The following is a 13,978-nucleotide window of genomic DNA, read 5'->3' as shown; positions in this document are numbered from 1 at the left end:
TGACCAGATTTTCGCCGGCTCAATCTCCGAAGAGCTGAGCTGTTTCCAAAGCTGAAGCCAGCATGCAGATGGCAGCTGAGCTCCTCTGAAAATCAAGGTCCGGGCAGGGCTGCCACCCACCCAGGCCTTGCAGGGTGATACCGTGCTGGGGGAAATCAGCCTTTCCTTCAATTAACGAAGCAGTCGTCATCTGAAAGCACAGTGCACTGAAATGATCCTTGCTCTGGACCCTTCTGCCCAGCCCAGGCAGTAGCAGGGGATGGATTTTGCTCAGGAGAGGCACCAGTGGGAATAGCCTTAGCCCGGGGTCTTCCTGCTCCAGGGATGGTGATATTCTCATCCCTGTAATTCCCTAGAAATTGTCTCATTTCTACCATCATGGAAACCGATGCTGTTTTACCCTGGACCACACTACCACCAGGGCTGAGCTCCTCCTGAGAAACAGGCTAAGCTCTAAACCTCAATGCGCGACCGTTTGTAGAGCTTTAACCCACACCAAGGCCACTTCCATCAGCAGAGAGGAACCTTGAAATGAAAAGGCCAGACTGCAGGTGGTCCTTGCTTTTTGGGCAAGGAGGCTTTTTTCTTTTCAGCAGAGCTGAAATTGTTATACAAACTGCAAAAGGTGACTACACTTAATCCTGTACGTCTTTTCCATCGTATTTTCTTAATGCACATTTCCCGTGCATGAGGGCAGGTAGGGCAGGGGCTTTTTGAGCCACACACCAGTGGGGTTTCCCCCTCTTCGACTCAGATAACATCCCTCTGGCAATCTGGGGACACTTAGCAAGAAAATACAGCCTTAAAGCAGGAGCTGACAGCACTGGTGCTGCTTTGGGAGAGTTAAGAGACACGAACAGACAGCCACATCTGCACTGCCTCTGATTAGATTAAGGGCTGTGGAGGCAGTCTCCTGAATCGCTGTTTGCTGGGAACAAATAGCACGGAGGTAAAAGCCTGTGCCTTGTTACAAGCTCACGGTGCTATAACCAATATTGTATTTTAATGAACCATTTCAGAGCGAGCCCTACGAATGGCTATTTTACTCTGAGTTTGGATTTATTTAAGGGCACTGAATTAAGATTTTTTAAGCTATTGACCTGCACATTACCTGCTTAAAAGCTATATAGACTAGCTGAAGATAATCAGAACTCCATTTTCTGTGTAGTAAAAAAATCCATGTACACTGAATCCGTGCAGAAATAGGCAGCTTCACTGAAAATATGCTAAGCATATTTATGTATACACAAACACACACAAAACCCGTAGGCGCAACCACTTGCATTACTGGTGCGTGCAGTTATTTTCGAGCGCCTTCAAAACCGTAGCAAGCGAACAGCTAGAACTGAAACTCTTTTCCTCTGCAGCTAGAGGGGCTGCAGGAGCTATCGCAGCCATCACACGAGGCTGTGCACAGGCAGGCAGCCTTCTCCAAAACTGCCTCGCGTAGCACGGAGGTGCCACGCTGACAGGCAGCTCTGGGTGGCTTCACGACTTTCGGTTCCTGGGCAGGTTTTGTAAGAACGACACCCCGAAGCCAGAAAGTATGGTTTGGCTGCATTGAGACACAAGCCCTAGAGGCTTCGAGCAGAGCTAGCCCGGTTTATCGTGACATGCCCGGCTCCTCTGGCAGCAGGAGAGGAGAAAGCAGAAGCAGTCGAGGTGCAGCAGCTGGTGGAAGGACGTGTGCTGCGATATGCCTGACATCCCGCTCGCAGAGTCCAATGTCATCCTTACAACCACTTCCTCCTTCTCGTCAGCAGCATCCTGTGTGATTTCCTGCCTCGTTTTGTAAGAGCAGTACGAATGAAAGGATTCCTCGCTTACAGAAAGCCATTTTCTGTCTTTAGCAGCTATTTTTTTCAATTCTACTTACAAAGTCCCCTTTTAAATCAATTTCCTATCAGGTTTTCCTTTGTTTTTTTTTTTGTTTGTTTGTTTTGTTTTTTTTTGTTTGGTTGTTTTTTTTTTTTTTAATTCACATTATCTCTCTACAGCCCAAATCCTTTCTGTTTTAATACAGTTAAGATTAACACAGAGACCTCCAAACTTGCTATTTCTGTTACAAAATGTGTTTTCTGAGCTACAGCACAGCAAAGTTTTTACTGCATGCACAAGAGCTAATTTTTCACTTAAATCACTTAGCGATCTTAATAGCTACAAATGTCTTGGGCTTTGTTTCGTAAAGAAATTAATTTCCCTTCCATCCCCATCCAAAATCCACTGTGAAGAGCAAATGTATTCAGAGTAATTTGCATGCACCGTGCACCATTCCTACTATTGTTAGGATATCACTCCCTCCCACAGACACTAAAGCTGCTTACTCAGTGCTTAAGGCCAAACTCTAATACTACTTTGATGGATTCTAAATTGAGGTAAGTTGGCATCTTCTGGCAGCTCCCGAAACTGAGCTTTCGCAGAAATTTAACCTCCTTTATACTCAATTAGATGCTTCTAGTCTCACTTAAACTGCCACCCACCTTCCATTGTGTGTTACAAGCCCTCCAAACACCCTAAACTTTCTTCTTTTGTATTAACATGTAAATTAAATCAATTTACCTTCCTGCTAGTCATCTTCATCTGGGTACAAATTAATCTAGGGAGAACCCAGTTGAGGCAAAGGCAGGCTGAAAATACCATTCCCCTCTGCTCTGAGTGTGTTTTTTCCATGCCTTGTTGGCTTGTCTGCTTAAACTCCAGCCAATTTACTTGATCTCTGTTGTTTTTAAGAGCACTCAATGAACTAAACGGATGAAGTCTAAGACTTGTTAGCGTTGTGGGGACCAAACGCCTTCGTCGCTCCTGACCAACAGCGTTTCCTGTGATAAGAATAGTTTCTGGTTACCACAGGCTGTCACATACTTAATGCACAAATTCCAGTTTCTGAGAACTAAACCAGCATGCCTTGGGCTGCCCTTCGTGTGAAACTTGACAGGTTTGGTTCACACAGCTTGGTGAAAGCGATCTCGACTCCCGTAGCTCGTCCATGGGCTTGTCCTCATTCTCCCCAGGCCTTCCAGCTCTGGCAAGCAGCTTGCAGCATTTCACCTGTACTATCTGCATTCAATCCACCTTTAATATAATTTCCACCTGCAGCCACTAACCACCTTGGGCTGATTGTGCAGTCAGCTATGTTTTACACCGAGGGCTGAAACCAGGAGCTAGACTTCAGGTTTCATTACAGAACACCGGTATGACTCCGAGGAACCTGTTTCGGTAGCAACAAGCTAAATTCAACAGTAGTTTCTGTTTTACGCAGGCTGTTTTCAGACGTTTTTGACCTAACCCTGCCTGCCTGGGCTTCTCTGTCGTGACGACATCCCAGCCGTGAGAGCCCCTTGTTGGTGTGGCCATCAAAATTGGGATTGAGATGTCCCAGTCACCCAGCTATTTGATATCCAGAGGCTTGCACCTCCTTGCTTTCAGCCAAAAGGAACCAGCAGAGCAGATAAAAGGCAGCATCGAGCATCTTTGCACTTTTTACACTTGGCAAGGCCGCAGGAGCCTTTCACGGCCTTGCCTCATGCCCTCAGCTCCCGCTGCAGCTGCCATGGCCGCTGAGGGCCTCAGCGCTTGGACTGAGCCCCAAAAGCGGTTCCAGGAAGGCCACCAGGCCTCATTCCCCTGCTGATGGAGGCTGGGGGTGCTCCAGCTCCTCGTTGAATCCAATTTTGGTTTGTTCACAGGCTGCCTTAGAGGGCTGAGAGTCTCTCGAAACACACTTGACAGGCTGCCACGGCCTGAGCTACGAACAAAACCACCAGCCATGACAGACTTTTCCCTGCGATCCCCAGATATTTACAACCTTCCTCGTTTACTGTGCAGGTGAAACGATTCCCTGTTGTGTTTCTTCGGCAGCTGTTCTGCTTCCATCCAGAGACATCTTCTCTAAGGGCTTGAAAATATCGTTCTTTAATCAGCTGAATTGGACGTTGGGCCTCGCGAAGTGGCAGGGACTAAGCACGGTGTCTGCAGTGCCCCATCTGTCTTCTAAGAAGCCGTACAGAGCCCAGCCAGAAGACCTTTGGGCTCATCTGAAAACACTACAACTCGAATGAAAACAGAACTAAAAATAGGAATTACTGGAAAACAAAGGGGACAACCTGACCCCACAGTTGGCAGACTTCGTGCAGCAGCAGCGATATGCAGTTGTCTGCATATTTCTAAACTATGCTTGAGATCAGCTTCCAGGAGCTTCCAAGCAGAGATGCATACACAGCTCTGACAGATGGTTTATCTTTACAGGAGAGAGGGCTTCTTGGGCTAGCCAGGCCCCATCCCAAATACAGACCTGGCCGTTTGGCCTATTGCAGCTCACAGACCTGCAAAAGCTCTCAAATGGCCCAGACCTGAATCTTTGCCCTGACAGCAGAAGATTTGAAGAAAACAGTGAAGCTGTAAATAACCATGATAAGTAATCATGATTAAACACTGAGCCAGGGGTCATTTTACAGTAAGAGTGATGCCCTATGCTGTGGTGGTACTTAGAAATCCCAGAACAGTTCAGGATCCTGTATGATAAAGCAACACACACGTGCCCTGTAATCAAGGTGGATAAAATGAGAATTAACAAGGATTTGAACTTGCTAGGGTTAAAGGACTGGTCAGCATCAAAGCTGCAAGCAAGCTGTGTATCTTGAACCTGAAAGCAATACTTTTTTTCACTGGCCACACTGAAGAAACCTGTGGTGCCATAAATGAGTACTAATGTCAGCGAGATCTGCTCTAACCACTCCCTTGTCCAGATGGCCTCTATGTTTTTTTCATGTCAAGTATACCAGCTAACACAAGGAACCCCATATATATAAGGAACAAATATAATTCTCCCGCACTCTTCCTCTTTTCCCCCTGTAGGTTGCTTTGCAATTCACAGCTGAAAGAAAGATGACTTCAAGGCAAGAGAGATTCACACACACCAAAGATTATTCCTCAGACCAGAAGCATCCCTCCATTTAATGCAGCCCAAGAGAGGACAAAGTGCCTGGTATTCCCTGAGCCAGCCCATTGATAAGAAAATGAAAACCTCACTGGCCTCCTAAGTCTTCGTGATGGATAATAGCTACTTCAAGGAAGCCAAGCCTAGCATAGACAAAGAGCAAAAGAAAGAGGCCACGGTCTTCAGGCTGATCAGGGCTGCAGAAACCTGCAATCATTTCAAAACCTGAGGCTGCTCTATCAGGAGCTGAGGGTACGTTAACCACCAGCAGATCTCTCAGCAGGGATCAGGCCAGAGCAGCGAGAGGCAGGGCTAATGAATGCAGCGTACCAGCCTTGCTCAGCCTATCCCAAAATGTCACTTTTCAGCTGTTTTCTCTATGATTAGAGCCAGGAAAAGAAGAAAAAAGTGCATTTTTATTTTTTTTCTTCATGTGTTCAGGTTTCTCCTCTGCTTTTCACAGGGCAGCCTCTGATCTGTGCTGGGAAATGGCATTAAGCTGAAGGAAAGCATTCCAGAAATTATCACAGACATCTGCATGTGGCAAACTTCTCCTGCCTTACGTTAGATGTGAAATTTGGACTGGAAGCCTGGACCACAGCTCTGTGGTCATTTATACCAGGTTTGAGCACTACTGGATCATTTAGCATGACAAATTCAATCCAGATCCTGGGCACACAAGCACGTTTCTGTTGAATTAGCCAGAGCACATAACGTGGTGTTATGCTGGCTTTACGCCGGCAGCAGGAAAAAAGACAGTATCTAATCTGGCACAAAGCCTGCCGATACAGATTTAATGCCATAACTTTTTTTTGAACGATTTTGTATGGGATCAGTGCTTCGGGTTGCGTGGTCAAGTATTTTATATTCAGGAGCCTTAGGGCCAGATTTCCTCTACCAGCAACCTATGGCCAATTTCGCAGTGTTGAGAGTTTCTCCATATTTTTTTTTCCTTTTATTATGCCTCCACATAAGCCCCTTGTCCCATTTGAGGTTACTGTTGTAGTCCATTACAGCGCCATAGATATAAATAACAAGTATTTAGGATCCATCTCGAAACACAACAGCCTTTTACCCTTGCTCCCAGCATCCTGGGGAATTGGGTGCAAGTTTTCTAATACAAATATCAGTTCTTTGATGGGAGCAGTGCATTCACGCTGTCATTTCCTTGCACAGTTACTCTACCACTGCCCATGCAGCCATAGGAACTGTCACTGCTGAGCCCTCCATCCATCTTTCTAATTGTCATTAGCAGCATCTGATTTCCGAAAGGACCTGTGCTGCTGCATGGCTCCACGTTGCCGGACTTGGGCTGGAAAAGACCCCGCTTGCTTTCATTCACAGAAGGTGCTGTTTTCTGAGCAAACCGTCACAAAAACTTGTCACTCGCTGAGAAACTTGGAAAAATTTACCCTCTGTGCTGCTTTACCTGCTGCCGCTTCCCACCCAGCCAGTGTCACCAAAGTAATCCTTCTCACAACTACCGCCTGGAGTTTTCTCTTTGGAAGCAAACCCACTCTGGAAAAGTTGCTTATTTTAGAAGCCACAGCCTCAAGGAAGATATTTTTCCCTAATCCCAAACTAAATGATATCATACTTGGCTAGCGCTGTAACCATGGCACTGAAGTTATTTATGACTGAAATTAATGCTATAGTTAGCAACACTGGAACAGGGTTTCTTCTATGCTACTGTCCAACTGCCTCCCTCCCCCAGCCCCAGGCTACACTGGAAAGCAAGACCGGGTGTCTCCAGAGGGTCTTTAATTTGGGGGTAAACAATGTCAGCCCTCACCGATCCCCAAAACTTGGCAACACACGACGGGATATGCACAAAGACGCATCTCCTAAACAAAAACAAAGCACTTGGCTGGGCTTTCATTGATCTTTTTTTTTGTTAGATTTATCTGGTTCTGTTTATTTTAGCTCTTAAAGTAAATGTTAATTTCTACGGAGGGACCTGGGGCTGCCGCGGGCAGAGCCAGGGCTGGCAGCAGCAGGGAGAGCTCCGATGAAGGCAGCTCCGAGCTCGGGGAATCACCGCGAAGGCGAAGAGAGGAGGTCAGCTTTTGTGCCTGGGGACACTGCAAAAATCCCCTTGGAGAAGTGGATGGCCTCTGTATACAAGCTACTGGGAACCAGACCAACATTATTCCAGTTTGGTCGCTCTGCAAAGATCTCAGAGCAGGTGGGGAAGAGTCCAGCAAAGCTAAGAACAGAAAAAATGCAGAAAACCACGGAGTGATGAGTCTGTCCTGGTCAAAGATCAGGCAGCTCCCTGCTTCCACAAGGGAAATCACAAAGAGAACAGCTCCCAGCCCCGTCCGGAGCTTCGTATCACAGCACAGACACCAGGGCACCTGTGCTCTTCTGGGGCATCCACACCAGCTCCTTGCACAGCAAATCACCTCGACTCTGAGGATCATGAAACAGGACCACGATAAAGACACTGCATGCAGAAAAATAAAAGGTGAAACAAAAAAAAGGAGAAACGAGACAAGCGGTATGAGGAAGTGACGGGATGCTGGGAAGCAAGCGTACGAGGATATCAGCCCATCGCTGATCCACAAAGGGCAGCTGGAGGGAATTTAGGCATCCATCTACCTGGAGCAACCTTTCAACACCTTTCCTTGAGCACCAGTTGGCACAGCAGCCTCTCTTTTCGCCCCAGGAACAACAAAAAGCCAAATCCCTACCCCATGGGTCAGGTTCTCTGACCTGGGCCCGATCCAATTAATAACTGAAGCCGACAGAAAAACTCTTAAGAGTTTCGCTGAGAGGTAGATAAGGCATCCTGGGAATTTTTACTTGGGGCATAGCACAGCATTTATTTGGTGTTTCATTTTTTTACAGCCTAAAGCTCTGATTCCCAGAGCCACGATTCTCCCACTGCCCTCATGGAATTTACACTGGAGTCACTTGACTGGGTTTTGCTATGTCTAACGTGATCGCCGCCTTTATTTTTTGCTCTTTTTTTTGTTTTGTTTTGTTTTTAGTTTTTCTTCTTTTGACCACAGGCGAAAGAAATAAATCATCTGATACCCTGCCAGCAAACTGCCATAGGCATTTCGAGACTGGAGGCATTTCTCCTGCCCCAAAAGAGCTTTAAAAAAAAAAAAAAAAAAAAAAAGCTGATAACTTGGACAGGATTCAGGTATGTTTGTGCGCATACCAGCAGTTAAACTGATTTCTTCCACTATCTTATCTGTCCATTTCTGGTTTTGAAGGAGAGGAAGTTTGGCAGCCAAGTTGCTGCTGGAATGCGCTCAGTAAACCATGGACAGGAGAAGCGAAGAGCATAAATAGAAATAACCATAGGTAGAGCAGCTGGGAGCCTGGCTTCTGGCTTCTATTCCCAGCTTTACCCATGACTCACTTGGTGACCTTGGAAAGCCACTTCACCTCTCCCTGCTCCAGCCTTCTGGAAGGCAAAAAAAAAAATAAAAAAAATCACCCACTGCACAGGGCACACCCCAGGTGGAGAGCCCCAGCTGCTCCCAGCTGGGTGGCTTTGGAGGAAAAGCCTCGTCCTGCTCCCTCCATCAGCCCCAGGCCGTCCCCTCCACGCAGGGTCAGGGCATGGAGCCTCTCTCCCCACCCCGGGGGAAGCCGACAGATTTAACCGAGTGCGTTTTGTGAAGCTTTTTGGGACCCGTCAAAGAAAGGAAAAGCGCTATAACAAAACGCTGCTAATTATAGCATGACAGCGTACAACACATTCCTGCCCTGGACGGAGCTCTGCTATCAGCCAATTTAATTATACATTATCTCTGCCCAATTCCCTCCTTATTAATTGTGGCCAAAGCACTGAGCGAAGCCAAATTGCGGCTTGCTCTCCATTTCTCCTTATTCAAGACCAGTTCCTTGACGGGGACAGCCAGGTTGGGAGAGCTGCGGCTGCTCCCCTGCTCCCTGCCCCCTCTGCCAGCAGTCGTAAACATCTCTCCACTTGATTCCTGCCTGCCCAGAGCAGATTCCTGGGATGTCAGTGCCAGATACAGCCGTGGCCTTGGACGGGCATTCCCGTGGCTGGAGCAGGATGGAGCCACACTCCAGGCACCTGCGAACACCCAGCTGGGGGACCCTGAAAAAGCAAAACTTATTTCTGAAAGCCTCCTAGCAGGGTTTCGCAGCCTCCTGGTCAGCTGGAGGGGTGGCTCCGGGCACGTGGGCGCTTGGTTTGCTGCGGCATCACCCACATGCACCGCTTGCCCCTCCACGCAGCGGGGAGCAGCAGCAGAACGAAGGCATCCCGGATTAATTGCAGCAATTACAGCCGCATAAAAACAGGAAACTGCCCCTCCCTTCACCAAGGCAGAGGAAGAGCTGCTGCATCTGCACCGCTGAGAAACGGGGCAGGAGCAAACAACTCGCCCCAGCTTATCCCAGAGCGCATCTGAGAGAGGACACCTTGGTGAATCCCTTCTGGAGATGCAGAGCTTGTGCGAGCATTTCACATTTCTGGGGTGCAAGCACTGCACATGGGGATTCCACCTTTGTGTCACTTCTGTGTTGACAAACGTCTTTAGAGTGCAGGGACATCAAGCAGCACCTACCCGCTGTCCCACAACCACTACAAAAAGAAGAGGGGGAAAAACCATCCATGCTCTACTTGTTGCCTTCATTGCCCTGGACACAAGTGGCTACCACTGGCACACAACTTGGGATCTGAGCACCTGAGCTAGAGGAACAGGCAGGCTGGCCACACGAGCTAGCCCACGATGCCTTAAAGCAAGTCCTGGGAGCTGTTTGCTCTGGAATTGCACATGCATAAATCAGGCCTTAATCAGAACTTCCCCATTTCGGTATCACCTGATCTGCTAGAAATAGGGATTGTGCAGCGTGAAGCCAGAAATCACGCACAGGAACAGCTGCTCTGCATGTAAGAGTTGTCGGCTGGGCGCATGTGAGAAACCTCAAGGTCATGAGTGCCGCTCCTGACAACGAGCCCTGGACCTGGCTATGTCAGAACAGAAATACCAGAATGATACTTCGAGTCACCAGCCATCATCTGCTTTGTCTGCTGCCTCGTAGCCAGCAGCTCACGCACGCTTGTTTAGATGCGGCCACGTGGGAATCCAACCTACAAATAAAGAACTGCGACAGAAGCTGTGGTTTTGTTATTACTGCTCAAGACCCGGCCTGTATGAGAAAGGCACTTTCCAGCTCAGACAGAGGAAATGGAAAGCACAAAGGCTCATTAGTTTGTTGTGCAGCGGGGTAGATTTCTAATGAACTGCATCTACCAAATCACTTCGAGATGAGGAAGCAACGGGGAGAGGTGCTTTGCTTGCAAGTACAATAAAAATCAGAGTACTTTTAGCGGGCTTGATTACACAGCCAGCAGTACCTTCACCTTCCCATCTTGTGCTAATTATTTCATTGTAGGCACTTGGCCTTCACCCCAAGGACACCCTTCCCATCGCTGATCATCCAAACCAAAGAGCAGAGAGCTCCCACCAGCTCTCCAACACCTTCGGGAGCTGCTCCAGCCATCTGTGGACTTCCACAGAGACCAGACCAAGCCACGCTCCTGGACACAGATGAAAGATTCCCACGGTGGCTTTCAATTCCTCCCACATGTTAAAAGTTCTTGAACTATCACAGCAGACAGGTTGGAGCAGGCCTGATGTGGTCCAACTTTTCTGCCTGGTAGTCAAGAGGAGGGCACAGACACCCAGGTGCCTCCTGCCTGCCTTGATTCCAGCCAAAAAGAAGAAGCCCAAGAACCCATCTGCCTCAGCTTCATCCCTGCTGTTGCCACTTCCCACTTCTTTCTGACACTGCATTATAACCATGCGGCTCTCTCTCACACAGTGATGAGAGCTTGAAAGAAAGTCTATCGTTAGCTGGCACAGGTGGAAATCATAATGCTAATAGGGAATGTTATTCACCAACACTACAACAAGTAGTAAAGTCAATAACTAAATGAGTACTGCTCTGTGAAAAGGCTCATGCCTGGTTCCCATACCATAGGAGCCCCCAGGTCAGGATCAGGTCTGGTGCCTGCTGAGCAGCTCCGTGGTGGCAAGGCAGGGCTGTGGTCATGAAGCCATCCTCCAGATTTGGGTTGTGCCCACCCTGCTGAGCTGGACACCAGCACTGCTGCAGCACAGCACAAGTAAGAGCTGAATGCTCTGGGCTGAGCTTAAATAAAGCTCCTGGCCTGGGAGCAAGGGGTGTGGATGGAGGCCCCAGGTGAGGCTGCTCAGGGCCCTTAAGGATTATTTGTGCCCCTTGTCAGCAGTGCTGATAAATTGCAGCGATTTCTCCAAGGAGGACATCTCTGCAATGCTAAAGCCTTTGGGGCTGCAGCCCCAGCACTGCTTTGATCCCATTACTGAGCAGCAGCACTGTCCCCCTGGCTTTTTCTTGAAGCTCAGCACTCAAAAGCAAACAAACAGCCCTGCGAAGCGGCAGAGGCTGGCTCTCAGCGGGCTGGCGTCTCTTGGGGGACCGACCTGGGTGCCTGAGAGGGCACAAGCTCCGACTGAAGCTTTTCCCACGCTTCGGGCATCAATCAAACGTCAGGGCCGTGCGGATTCTCCGCTGTCTAATAGGGGCTGACAGCCTGGCTTGGTCTTTCTCACAGCTGCAGCCCTGGCAGGGTCACTCCTTGCCCGATCGTAAATGGAGGAGTTGAGCTCTGTGCCGCCGCTGGTTTGGGCTCAAGCTGGCCAAAGGGTTAACAAGTTCTTAAGGAGAGGAATTTGGAAGAATACGAATGCACTGATATACGATGTGATTGCATAAGCTCTGTTACATTAAGAAATCAAACTAATCAGCCCCCCCCCTTTTTTTTTTCTTCCCCCTAAACATGATAGAATTCATACTTGTGTCGCTCTTGGTGGTGCAAAAGCTCCTTTTTAAATTTTGCTCTACAACCTGCAGAGAGCCCCAGCCCAGAACTTCACATTGCTGCTTTGTCTTCGAGCTCCGGGGCCTTAAAAGAGCACAGCGGCTGTGAAGGGTGCCCAGGGTATTTCTGAGAAGGGAATAAATTAACTGTGATGACAGTGCACAGCCTGAGCTGGGCATTTTGCAAAGACAGAGGGGGAACCAAGACACAGGGATGGGTTTTTGCCCTGGGGCAGGGGTGCTGTTGGGGGCAGCTCTGCTTCCTCCTGCCCACAGCACCTTGATCAACTCATTTAATCCCTCGAAACTCCAAAACTCCGGTCCCAAGGTGCCTTTTTTTGGTCCTTCCACTCAAATTTCCCTCTGCTGCCTGCAAAGCCCAGGTGGGGGGGGAGAAGGAGGCCCTTCCAACACAAAGCCTCGCCGAGCAGCCTCCGAAAATCCCGTCCCGTTGCCTGCCAGCTTTTTTTTGGGTGCAGAAGCTGGAAACACCACGGGAGGACTCAGCCCGCTGCTATTGCCCAGTGCTTTGGAGATGGGTGTTGAGCAACCACTGACAGGATTGCTCCATCAAATGGGGCTTTGCAAACCCACCGGGGAGCCTTGCAGACCTGACACAGGCCGCCTCCTCTCAGATATTCATCAAAAGAGCTCCCTAGGCTGCCTGGAGGTACCAGAGCTCTGCATTTTGGGGCGGAAAACAGACTTTGCAGGTGTTTGCTTTGTGCCCAATTTCAGTCCACGCTGCCCCCACTCTCTGGGCAGCGATCCCCCAACGCTCACCCCACACTACCCAGCAAGAATCCCACGGGCAATGCCAAAAAAAACAGAGGCAGCCCCACCAAAAAACCCTGCTGTGTGCTTTGGGGACACTCAATCTCCATCCTCCAGCACCCAAGGGCTGCGAGAAGGGGACCGTGAGGCGGCTGCCTGAGCACCCCGGGGCTGAGGTGCCTCAACCCCGGGGGTCGAAGCAGCTCAACCCCGGGGTCGAGGCAGCTCAGCCCCACACCGGGACACCTCAGCCCCATGCTGGGACACCTCAGCCCCATGCTGGGACACCTCAGCCCCACACCGGGACACCTGAGCCCCATACCGGGACACCTCAGCCCCAGCCCGGCCGCCACCGAGGGCCCAGGCCCGGGCCTCGCCGCCCCTCAGAGCCGCTCCCGGCGGAGTCGGGCGGCACCTGCGGGCGGGCCCCGCTACTGCAGCGGCCCCGGGGAGCCCCGGAGAAAGGAAAAATAAATCTGCGGGGTTTTGGGGCATTGCTCGGGGCTGAGGCACGGCAGGGGAACGCAGCGGAACCCCCGGGGCTGTACCGGGAGCTGGCACCGGGAAGGGCTGGAGGCAGGCCCTGGTGGAGCTCATCGTGGGCTGGCTGGGTTGGAGGGGGACATAAAGGTCTCCCAGTTCCAAACCCTTGTTGTAAAAGGGATGCCACCCGCTACATCAGGTTGCTCTGGGCTTCATCCAGCCTGGTCTTGAATGCCTCAAGGGATGGGGCATCCAAAACCTCTCTGGGCAGCCTTCCCCAGGATGGTGGTGGCCTTCCCCTGCTCCCATCCCCGCTTCTCAGCCCTGGGGAAAGAAACTTGGACCAGAATCCAAGCAGGGATCCTGGTTGTTTGCTGGAGCTTTTGGTAATTGCTGGAAAAGATGCATTTCCCCTTCCCTGGGTGTGTTTAAAGAGGAGGTGTCTGGCGCTGTGAGCTATTCATTGACCAGGCCACTTCGCTGGTGATTTGGGAGCTCCCCACATCTTCTCCCCGTTCACATTTCCACGAGGCAACCTGGCTTTGTCACCAAAAGGGACACATCTGGCCCAAGAATCACAAAGATTCGCAAGCCCAAATATGCACGGGGATTTCTAAAAATCCCAAACACACACTCTAAAGCAGTTCCTGGAGACGTGGGAGGCTTTACAGGCGCTTGCAAGCTCCCAGCTAAATGAACCGCTGAAGCAAAGCCGGGAGCTGGCAGCCCCACACAGCACGAGGGAGCAGCCACCCGGCTCTGGAGCTGCTCGGAACAAAGATTTGGGAAAGTTACAACTGGAAGGGCCCGTGCCCAGGTCCGCCCTGAGCAAACGCTTTGTAGCGAGTGTGCTGGAGGGGTAAAAACAGGAAAATCCAAAGAGAATGCTGAAATGGCAGCAGGAGATACAGTGGGATCACGCAACCCGCC

The 13,978-nt window shown here is 50.0% G+C and overlaps 1 long non-coding RNA gene across 1 annotated transcript; it reads right to left on the bottom strand.

The window, feature by feature from the left end:
• Positions 1-5,486: 5,486 nt before the first annotated feature.
• LOC311445781 lies at positions 5,487-11,040 on the bottom strand. The gene is made up of 2 exons (XR_014698619.1): positions 10,905-11,040; positions 5,487-7,382 (listed from the first exon to the last, which is right to left on the bottom strand). It is a non-coding gene; the product is annotated as an uncharacterized lncRNA (long non-coding RNA).
• Between the last annotated feature and the right edge of the window lie 2,938 nt (positions 11,041-13,978).

The sequence above is a fragment of the Aythya ferina genome (assembly GCF_964211825.1).
Source record: "Aythya ferina genome assembly, chromosome: 16".
NCBI lineage: Eukaryota > Metazoa > Chordata > Aves > Anseriformes > Anatidae > Aythya > Aythya ferina.
The sequence above is the reverse complement of the archived record's forward strand: the minus strand, read 5'-3'. Positions and strand labels throughout refer to the sequence as shown.